The sequence below is a fragment of the Crinia signifera genome, chromosome 4 (assembly GCF_055691185.1).
Source record: "Crinia signifera chromosome 4, ASM5569118v1, whole genome shotgun sequence".
NCBI classification, from domain to species: Eukaryota; Metazoa; Chordata; class Amphibia; order Anura; family Myobatrachidae; genus Crinia; species Crinia signifera.
The window spans coordinates 200,728,267-200,739,611 of NC_139220.1; the positions used below are offsets into that span (position 1 = coordinate 200,728,267).

Here is an 11,345-nt window from a genome sequence, read left to right on the forward strand (position 1 = left end):
GGTAATAAGGGGAGCTAATCTGTTTGCAATTCATTTTGAGAAAATCTTCAGGTCAGTGTTAAGCAGGGCTATTGGTCTGTAGTTTTGACAAAGCGAAACATTTGTTCATTTTAATGTTTTAATTAAAGTACTGTCAATTTAATTGGTTTGTTTCTATGTAATGCAACTTTTAGTTAAGAAAACTTTAAAATGTAGTATTATGGCTACTAAAGAGTACAATTAATTGAGCTTTATTATTACGTTTTAATACCTTCCTGATTAAAAATTGGGTACTTATGTAGTATCTGGGCGTCCGATTTTGTGATTGTATGCCTTACCTTAAGGCATACAATCAGATGCGATGCGATGCGATTCGATGCGATTTTGCATAGGATTCAATGTTAAGAAGGTCCTGTTCATTTCCCCACTATCCAAGTGGGCATAGAGTTGATTTTATATAGCGTGGCGAGTGCAGTGAGCCACCGAGCCCGAAGCGTGGCGAGCGAAGCGAGCCCCGCGAGGGGACGCATATTTCTTAAAAAGTATTCTGTGTCCCCTCGCGGGGCTCGCTACGCTCGCCACGCTTCGGGCTCGGTGGCTTGCTACGCTCGCCACTGGTTTATATCCAACTCCATGCCCACTTGGATAGTGGGGAAAGGAAAAGGACCCCTTTTTCCCATTGAATTCTATGTTAAAATGGACTCAGACCATTTTAACATTGAATCCTATGGAAAAATCTTGACCATCGCATCGCATACGATTTGGTCGCATGCGATGCGATCCGATTTCTAAATCGGACGCCCAGATACTACATAAGTACCAAAAATTGTACAAATGGCATGGTAAATACTAATCCACATTTGAGTACATAATCTAAAAGTGCATGGAATATATTTTATTTTGAATTAGTTTTGAATATGATATTGACATTTCCTGGTGTGTAGCAGCCTTCAGTTTAATAATGGTTATTGGTCAATGTTTGTATACCTCAGCTGTCAGATGTCCCAATTTCCAGTGTAGAAGCCTCTCAGGAAGCTGATGAGGATTCTATTCCGCATAGTAATGGCAGATGAATGCGATCTCAAGAAATTGCAGCAATAATGCTGGAAATAAGCTGAAGAATGAAAAAACTTCATAAATTGACTACAAATATATAAATGAAAGCTACCATCTGGACAATCTCATATACAGTACTCATCAAATTGTCAATAAACTGTGTGCTTTTAGGTAATGCATTATAATTGTAAATATCAATTACCATGCCATTTTTATTATTAACCTTTCAAATCTGGGAGTTTTTCTTTTTTGCCTCACCCTGTATATTACTGTATGACACAGATGCTAATTCAGAAATAAGTACAGGTTGAGTATCTCTTATCCAAAATGCTCAGGACCAGAAGAATTTTGGATAATGGATAATCCCATATTTTGTAATATTTTTATATTAGAATGAGGTATCTTGAGGTATCTTGGATTTATATTGTATAAGCACATCAAACACATGAAATACACATACATATATTTTATTTGAGCATGAAACAAGGTTTTAAAACATGAAAAAAAGTTTGCGTACAATCTCCGACACTGACCTTGAATGGCAAGCAATAATTTTCTTGCACATATTAGGTGCTAGTTACATATCATTTCCCCAGTAGTGGCAGTTACAGATGTCCCCAGTAGGTTTTTAGCAAGAAAAGTACATTTTGGAGTCTATGGTTTTTGGAAAAGTTTGGATAATGGATATTTGGATAAGGGATACTCTACCTGTACAAGACACTAGGGGGTATATTTAAGCGCAGGTTTGTAGAAGTAGATCTGTTTCCCAAACAGATTCTACCTATTATCCTTTAGAATGTGTAAGATAAATAAATAAAATCTGTTTAAATCTGCTTTTAAAAGCCCGCAGGTTAGTAAATATAACCCTGTGAATAACTACTTCTGGTAGAGCATTTAATTTATGCCATAATGGCCCTTATTCTAGTTGACTCGGATGGATGCTTATTTTTTCGGGTGGCCACCAAGTGGTTTTAGCCCCACCTACCGTATGGATCACTCACACCATCTGAATGCGGTAAGACACCGAGCGAACGGACCGTGAGTGAATGTCCCCCATCTGTGGGAACCTCCCCCATCCTCCGATGGTCGCCGACCATCGAATGATGGAACGAACGGTCAGACAGCTCCGAGTGCTTCAGACCACTCAGACATTTCTCTGTGCGAAAGCAGGGATATGGGCTGGCAGCTAGCATCTGGCTATGTCAGCTGTCCACCCCCACACATGCGTCACGGCTGGATTACCATATGTACGCTCACCGTTTTCATGGGAACACCGATGAAATGTGGGGTGTACGCATATGGTAATGAGCCCAAACAGCCCTTCACACCCCTCTTCACCCCCTGCCTGGATTGTTCCGACCAATCATTTTCTGTACTGAATTCACGCCATATTCAGACGTGCCGTGAATTCGCACATGCGCAGAAATGCCTCTGTACATGCGCAAACACAATACATCGGCCGCCCGACTGAACACGCAGCCATCCGACTCAATCAGAATAAGGGAAAATGTGCAGACGGTATAGGTGAATGATGATGCATCATTCCCATTCTAAATCCCAGTGTCCTATATTGGGAAAAAACAACTAAGTTATAAGAACTCATTGAAAAAATTACAACATTGCTGCACAACATTTTATTGAAAAAAATATGATAGGATTGTGCTCCTAATAAAATCATTTATTACAAACTAAAAACTTATATGTGATGCAACAGATTTGAAAACAAGAAAACAAGGAATGATAGCAAAGTTTTGATTTAATGTGTCTGATTTACATCCACTAGTGTATAATCATTAGAAGAAAACTTCTTTCAATGTAGGTGGGTGTGACTGGGTTGACTTTGGGTGGCACACCATAACATTTATTTCACCTAGTCAATGGCTGGTGGGCTAAATTTAATTAACAATAAATATGCCAAAAACCTTAATTATTGCTTAGTACAATATAGCAGAGCTTATTATTATTATTATTATTATTATTATTATTATTATTATTATTATTATTATTAAGTGTGCATCATCGCTGTATTTTTTGTAGAACTACAAGTCCCAGCATGGTAGCACCTCTTCATATATATGTAATTAAGATTTGCATTTTAAGATTCTTTCTCCCATTTATTCATTGTGTACTCTGTCTGATTAATAACCAAAAGAATACACTATCTAGAGGGTATCAAATTAGATTATAAATGTTCCTTTTTAATATAAATTGTATCTCCACATGTAAATAGTAATTTCAAATGTCCAGAAACAAAGCCGAATGTGTAAATATCAACCAATGCTACTCCAACATGCAGCAATGTTACCATACATATGGTTAGAGGAAGTACTGTATGTTGTTACCAACTCTCTTCAGAACATCTCTAGGAGTCAGTCAAGGATTTCAGGTTTACAACCTTTTAAATCTGCGTGATATAATTGTTATTGATTTACCAATAGCCATTTTATTATTAGCATTTCTTTACATGGTGCTACAAAGGATCTGAAGAAAAAGGAAAGCAAAACAGTGTCCAACAGTTAAATACAGTAGAGGACAAGGACAGGGTACATAAACATAGCTACATCATCAGAGGACACTGGGATACGTATCAGAGTGGCAGAAAACTGTGGGATTTGGTGTCATCATAGATGGTTTAAGAGAAGGAAAATCACATGAGGGTACAGAGGGTTAAGGTGAGATTTGGCTGGGTTTAGTGAAGAAGTGGGACTTGTCTGGAGATGAAAAGAGAGTGGACAATGGTGTTGTTGGAATCCTGTATGAGAACAGGTCTCATCCTGAAAATAATTTTGAGATAAAAATGTCAGGTTTGTGAGATGTCTTGAATATGTGGTTTAAAGGAGAGGGAGGAGTCAAGGATTACTTCAAGACAACAAGAGGGAGGGAAGATGAGTAGCTCAGTCTTAGACATGTTAAGTTTAAGAAAAATCTGGAACAATCAAGAAGAGATAGCAGAGAGACAGTTGGATACATGAGTGAGGAGAACAGGAGAGAGGTTAGGGGAGAAAAGGTTGAATTTAGTATCATCAGCATAGAGATGATATTGGAATTCAAAAGAGCTAATGAGTTCACCTAAAAAGGACATATAGACAGAGAGAAAATGAGAGGACAGAACAGAATATTGGGGGACATTTACAGTTAGTAGAAGGGGTAGTTGGAATCATGAGAGAGAGAGAGAGAGAGAGAGAGACAGAAATGGAACGTTCAGAGAGGTAGGAGAACCAGTATGATGCAGACCAGGGAAGTGAAAGATTTGCAGAAGGAGAGTCAAAAGTAGCAAAGAGGATGAGAAGAATAAGTAGAGTATAGGCCCTTAGATTTTGCAGTATGTAAATCATTGCAGACTTTTGTGAGAGCAGTTTCAGTAGAGTGGAGAGGATGGAAGCTAGACTTAAATTGGTCAAATTGGTTGAGATATGGGTCAGTGGTTGAGAGGGTGTATGGATCAAGGGTGGGTAGGTTTATTTATGGATAGGAGGGACAATAACATACTTGTAGGCAGAGGGGAGAGGGGAGAAGAGCTAGATGGGAACAGACAGAGGTAGAGGGGTAGGAAAGGAGGCAGGATGGGATAGGGACAGATGGGGAGGTGGAGAGGTAGGAGGAACAGATGAGTTCCATGACTTCCTCACCACATGCATGGGAGAAGGATGTCAGAATTGGTAAGAGGGAGGATGAGGGATTGTAAGGGAAAAGAGGTTGCTCATGGTCTATTGCAATGGTTCCCAACCTGGGGTAATTATACTCCTGGGGGTACTCTGCATACAATTGGTACTTGAAAATAGTATTGGTAATGCCAGAGGAAAAAGTCATCTCCCAGTGGCATAAGAAGTTTCCCATTGCCGTGGGGACAAACCACTTTTGGTACTGTCTGCAGCATCATAAGCATCTACCCATGCTTTTGCCTGACAAGCAATCCACTGGCAGCTTCCCATGCTGCTCTCAGACATCAGAAAGCATCTGCCTCATGATGATACAGGTGGAGGAAGCAGTGGCAGTAATCCTACAGATGGGAACCCCAGAAACAATTCCCAGCTAGCTGCCAGACACAGAGGGACCCATTTCCTGACTGCACACTACTCCTTCGCTGCTCTTTAATATAAGGACATGCATAAGGTCATGAGTACCACTCACTTCCACTCCACTTGTAAGTATTGTGGATATGTCAAATTCAGAGAGAGAGGTACCTATAAATGAAAAGCCTAATTAAGGTGTACGGGAGAGAATGCAGTTTGGGAACCGCAGGTTTTGTGGGATGTAATGTCCTGATGTATGGAGTGGAAAACTCAGGAGCAGAAAGTGAGGAGAGGAGGCAAGGTGGAGGTATACAGAGGAAGGAGTTGACAGTGGCAAACAGGGATGCATTATATAGGAAAGTGGCTTGAGAGAAATAATAGGAGAGGGAAGTGAGTAGAAGAGGGAGGAAAGGAAAGCAGTGTCAATAACCTGAATGTTACGCTTATTGATGGATAAGTAGAGAGGAGTAGGTTAAAAGAGAGCTGGTGATGGTCATAGAGGGGGAATGGAAAGTTGGAGAAATCAGAAATATCCCAATAGTATGGATATCCCTTGACTGTCAAACTAACAAACTGTCGAACTAATGACCATTCGACCTAGAACCATGTCGACCTTTTCCCATGTCGACCTAATGGTGTCGACCTAATGAAAGTCGCCTATTATGCTGTAGACCAAATGATCCCAACCCAATATATATATTATCATATTTATGACCCCTCCCCCCTTTCTTTTTTTCTGTACCACTACCAGCCATACCCCTGATGAAGTCGCTTGACAAAACGCGCTGGAATTTTTATGAATAAATAATTATACTGCAAAATGGATACTGTGTCTTGGGTGAATTGATGCTGATATTAGACTTCTAAAGAAAAGAAAGATTGAATAAAATATTTTTATTATGACATATTAGTGTCATTATCCTATTACTGTATTACTGTTATTACTGGGTGGTACTTTTAGGTTTAGGTTTAATTTTAAAATAGAGTGCACCCTAATTATCTTCTTCTGTACTTCCCCAAGCCCCTCACTAACAGAAGGGGTCCATAGAGGTGCTGCTGTCCATTTACAGCACAAGGCTGAGACCTATCACCCGGTGCCCTCGGTGAGGACACAGCTTCTGCTGGGCCACAATTGATATAGAGACGGTGGGCCGCGGCACTCGGGACTTAGTATTAAAAGGACAAGTAGCCACTCAAAATGACGTTTCAGCCTTTTTATTAGGCTTTTCTCAAAAAACAGCTTACATAAGAGAAAAATTGAATGCTCACCTCTATAAGTAGTGCAGGACCATTCGTTTGTGCCGGGACAGCCGTCACTTCCGGACGCTGGGGGGCGTGCATTGGTGACGTCAGAAATTTGCAAGACCGTTGCCCTAGCAATGGATCAACAGAGTGTTAATAAAGTTGTGGTTTAGAGACAAAAGGTAAAAAAATGCTGCTGGTGCATTACGCTATAGCAGTGCAAAAGTGTATAGACTTCTAAGCCAGAGTGTGACCACTATCACAACAAAACAAATGGTGCTGCAGAACAAACAAACTGTGATAAACACTTCTAAATGCGGTCATAAAAAGAACAAGAAAAAAACTGAGTTTCTAATTCATGATATAGACTAGCTATATAATGTTGTAATATACACATAAATCTATAAATATAGAAAAAAAATGTTTTATCCATTCCTGCCTGTAAGCTAGAGGCCGCTCAAAGCTACACTGTTACGTTGTGATGAACAAAAATTAATTGTGTTAATGTATCTATACTGATTCTTAAGCTCGCTGTGTAAACTGATGCTACACTTTTACTTAATTAGTGGAGGAGAATGTCGGATGGCACAAACTATCGCTTCTCAACTTTAGTGCGTCTAGTGCCACTCCATTTGCTCCCTGCTTAATGCACATTATGACTAGGATCACTGGCTCGTATCGATTAAGTTAAAATGGTGTTTATGAACTAAAACATTGGACTTGGTCTTGGATTTTCACGTTTAACGGGACCTCCTGCTAATTGAACATGTTGTTGGTAAGATTTAACTATAAAAAACACTGGAGACCCAGTTGTTCGTTAAGTCCTTTGGGGGCTAGTGTCTCCATCTTGAAGATCCACCTAGCTTCAAGCTGGAGCAATTTTTTGTCCCTATTCCCTCCCCTTGACAAAGGTGGGACATGATCTATGATCATGTATTTAACTGCTGAGAGTGAATGTCGAGCTTGGGCGTAGTGGCGTGCAAGAGGTTGCTCACTGGTGCCCTTACTGATGGCTGCTCGTATTGCAGAGCGATGTTGTGCCATCCGCTCTTTGAACGGTCTCTTGGTCTTTCCTATATAGGCCAATGAGCACAGGCAAAAGATGATGTAGACCACGTATTTAGAGGTACAGGACAGGTAATGCTGAATTTTAATTTACGTGTATATTACAACATTATATAGCTAGTCTATATCATGAATTAGCAACTCAGTTTTTTTCTTGTTCTTTTTATGACCGTGTTTAGAAGTGTTTATCACAGTTTGTTTGTTTGTTCTGCAGCACCATTTGTTTTGTGTGATAGCGGTCACACTCTGGCTTAGAAGCCTATACACTTTTGCACTGCTATAGCGTAATGCACCAGCAGCATTTTTTTACCTTTTGTCTCTAAACCACAACTTTATTAACACTCTGTTGATTTGTTGCTAGGGCAACGGTCTTGCATAATTCTGACGTCACCAATGCATGCCCCCCAGTGTCCGGAAGTGACGGCTGTCCCGGCACAAACGAATGGTCCTGCACTACTTATAGAGGTGAGCATTCAATTTTTCTCTTATGTAAGCTGTTTTTTGAGAAAAGCCCAATAAAAAGGCTGAAACGTCATTTTGAGTGGCTACTTGTCCTTTTATTACTAAGTCCCGAATGCCGCGGGCCACCGTCTCTCTCTCTCTCTCTCTCTCTCTCTCTCTCTCTATATATATATATATATATATATATGGTCTCCTTTAGGACTTTGAGACAACAACTATCCAATAAGGGTAGATCCATGTTTATTGGAAGAAAGCCACCATGATAATTCCTCAGAATATTCTTTGATTGGCTTAAATTAAGCTGGTGCACTGTTAAATTACTCAGTATCAGCGATCAGATATTGAATCAGATACAGAATTATTCTGTGAGTAGGGATGTACACTGCCTGGATCCAAAACTGGAATTAATTAATTTTGTTTCTGTGCAGGGTAAATACTGGCTGCATTATTTTTACACTGCAATTTAGATTTCAGTTTCAACACACCCCAACCAAAGTTAACTCTTTCTGCACATGTTACATCTGCCCCACCTGCAGTGCACATGGTGTTGCCCATTTTGAGAACAAATTTGTACTGCGATCAGATCTGAATAATTGCCTTGGTGTGTAATTGATATTCAATAACTATTGGTCTTTTCTGGAGTGGAGATTGCCATAAAATAATGTTTGGCGTCTTCAGTAACAGAGCTCACTAGATGTCTCAGGGACCATGACTGTGATACATGTCCCCAACAGTTCTAATCATATAGTGAAATGTAATAGGTAGCTAAAAGTAATATTTGACCTCATAATATATAACCACATTGCCTTGTGTATGATTATGTGACCTAATCCCTCTATGTGTCTTATGCATCTGACTCTGGGGTACTTATGTAGTAACTGGGCTGCCGATTTTGAAATCGGGTCCATCGCATCGCATCGCACCCGACCAAATCGCATGCGATGCGATGCGATGCGATGCGATGGACCCGATTTTTCCATAGGATTCAATGTTAAAATGGACTGAGTCCATTTTAACATGGAATTCAATGGGAAAAAGGGGTCCTTTTCATACCCCTACTATCCAAGTGGGCATGGAGTTGGATATAAACCTGTGGCGAGCGTAGCGAGCCACCGAGCCCGAAGCGTGGCGAGCGTAGCGAGTCCCGCGAGGGGACACAGAATACCGTCCCCTCGCGGGGCTACCGATGTCTTCACAGGGTGTTAACATTTTGAAATCAATATTTGCTCATGTATATTCTGTCAGATTATGCCAAAGTCACTCTCAAGATGTTTAAAGAACCAATATGTCACCAATTTGCTTTGTTAATTCTCTTTACATAGAAGCTTAATAGAGTTTTTCAAGTGGCATGATAAACTTAAAAATACTCACTCCCATTTATTATTCACAAATACACACACAGAAGGATCAGCTAATATCAACAAAAAGAATTAACACAATCCCCACTTTACCTTTTCTACTAGCAGCATACTGTATGTATAAATAATTTTTTGTCTTGGTAAACTGACATACTAACTTGGTCATTATTTAAAGATAAATATTTTAAGTGTGATTGTTGAAAAATAATATTGGTTCAGGTAATCTTACAGATTTATTGATAATAACACATACAATATAACATTTTAAATGGTTGATTCTATACCTTGGAACAAAGAACAAATAATAAAGTGTGATAAATATAAAAAGGTACATAATGTCCTGATGGTTAAATAATGGCCGTGTTAATTATTTTACCTGTTAAATTCCCTTGATGTACTTCTATTTGAGCTATACAATGTAGGTAATTACCATTTCAATTGGTATCAAATTATACAGTACTTTCACCAAAGAAGATTCTTTAATTAGCATAAAAAGGTATTTATTGGTTTGCCTTAAATAACAATTTTTTTACTTCAATGAATCACTAGTCAGAGAGCCAGTTATTCCACTTTAATAATATATACTTATAATATATACTTATTAAAAAACAGGCAACAACATTAAGGAAGAAAACTGATATAAATAGAAGTCAGTTTGTGGATAATACATGTTTGCATATAAATATATACAGAATGTTACTGAACACTTTCTAAATACACACACACACACACACACACACACTTCTGAGTGATTATTTACATTACTATGCAATATTGTCTCTCTTTCTCTCTCTTTCTCCCTCATTCTCCCTCCCTAATTCTCTCTCTCTCTTATTCTCTCTCCCTCACTCTCTTTTTTATCATGATGAAGGAGTAATGTTGTTTTAGTGTTATCAACACACATAGACTCAAAATGTGAAACTGGCTTTTCAAATATGGAATTGTATAGAATTGTGCATATATAAAATAATAATCTCTGCACTTTAGACATTTTTTTCCTAGCTTGGAGCAATACCAGAGCTGAATAGATTTTGTTTAAATTAATTAATAATTGCAAGCATTAGCTTTGGCTTATGACAGTTTTTTGGGCTATCTGATCAAAGTTAGTAACATACAGTTGACACCTGCCTGTCTATTTATCCATCATTAGTTGGTTATGTTTGGTTAAGGTGTCAAATATGCTGACAGATGTACTGAATGCTGCTGCTTTTTAAACATGGTTGCTATGGGTGCAGAGACAGCAGTCTCAGGAGGACCTGAAATCTTTCTTCCTCTAGCATAGATTTGAGTGCCTGTAAGACCACAAAGGCTACAAGCTGACACAAAAACCTAGAAAGACACAATAAACATCACTTTTCAAAATAATTGTGTTGGGACTTAAAAAGAGCCTATGGGACTGCCAAAAATCCCAGAATATTTCCAGTTCTTTTTGCAACAGCCATCATGATTAAGAACAAATGCTCTGTGTTACTGACTTCAAGAGGTAATACAAAAATGCAGTCTCTGTAGAATTAAGCTAGGTATACTAGAGGTGTGAAAACACTGTATTGGTTTTATTCATTTCTCAATGACAAATAAACATATTCATTTTTTTGAATGTAATATGTCACACTTCTTTCTAATAATAGCAATTAATAGATTCAATAAAAAAAAATAAAAGTACACTTTATATGACAGCTTTATAAATAATGAGAATTATGAAAGATAATCTAATCAAATTAATTATGATACATTTTCAATAATAAACATATTGTTTCACTGCCCTGATTGATATTGAGAGTATATGATTCAATATTTAGACTTTTGTTGAAAAGAAATATCTTCTTTTAGCAGATGTAAACATCATGAATTTATCTGACAAAGATTTTTTGTTTGGAATGACCAAGACAAGACAATAACTGTTCCATGATGTAGAATAAGCAAGTTTACAGCTCCAAAAACATGACAGTAATACGTATATATATATATAGCAAAGAAAACAGCAGCACTCGAAGGCTTAATAATTGGTCAAAAATGAAAACAAAAAGGCTCAGAGTGCCGCTGTTTTCTTTGCTATTTAATTGCCATTGTGAAGGTGCCGAATATATATATATATATATATATATATATATATATATATATATATATATATATATATGTCAGGGCTTAATCAGACCTTTTTTTTCAAGAG

The 11,345-nt window shown here is 38.2% G+C and overlaps 1 long non-coding RNA gene across 2 annotated transcripts in view; it reads right to left on the minus strand.

Annotated features, from left to right (window-relative positions):
* Positions 1-1,084, minus strand: part of LOC146072510 (uncharacterized) — a 105,298-nt gene extending 104,214 nt beyond the window's left edge. For both annotated transcript variants that reach the window (XR_014473163.1, XR_014473162.1), the window contains exon 1: positions 967-1,084. This is a non-coding gene — a long non-coding RNA (uncharacterized LOC146072510). The remainder of the gene's footprint in view (positions 1-966) is intronic.
* Between the last annotated feature and the right edge of the window lie 10,261 nt (positions 1,085-11,345).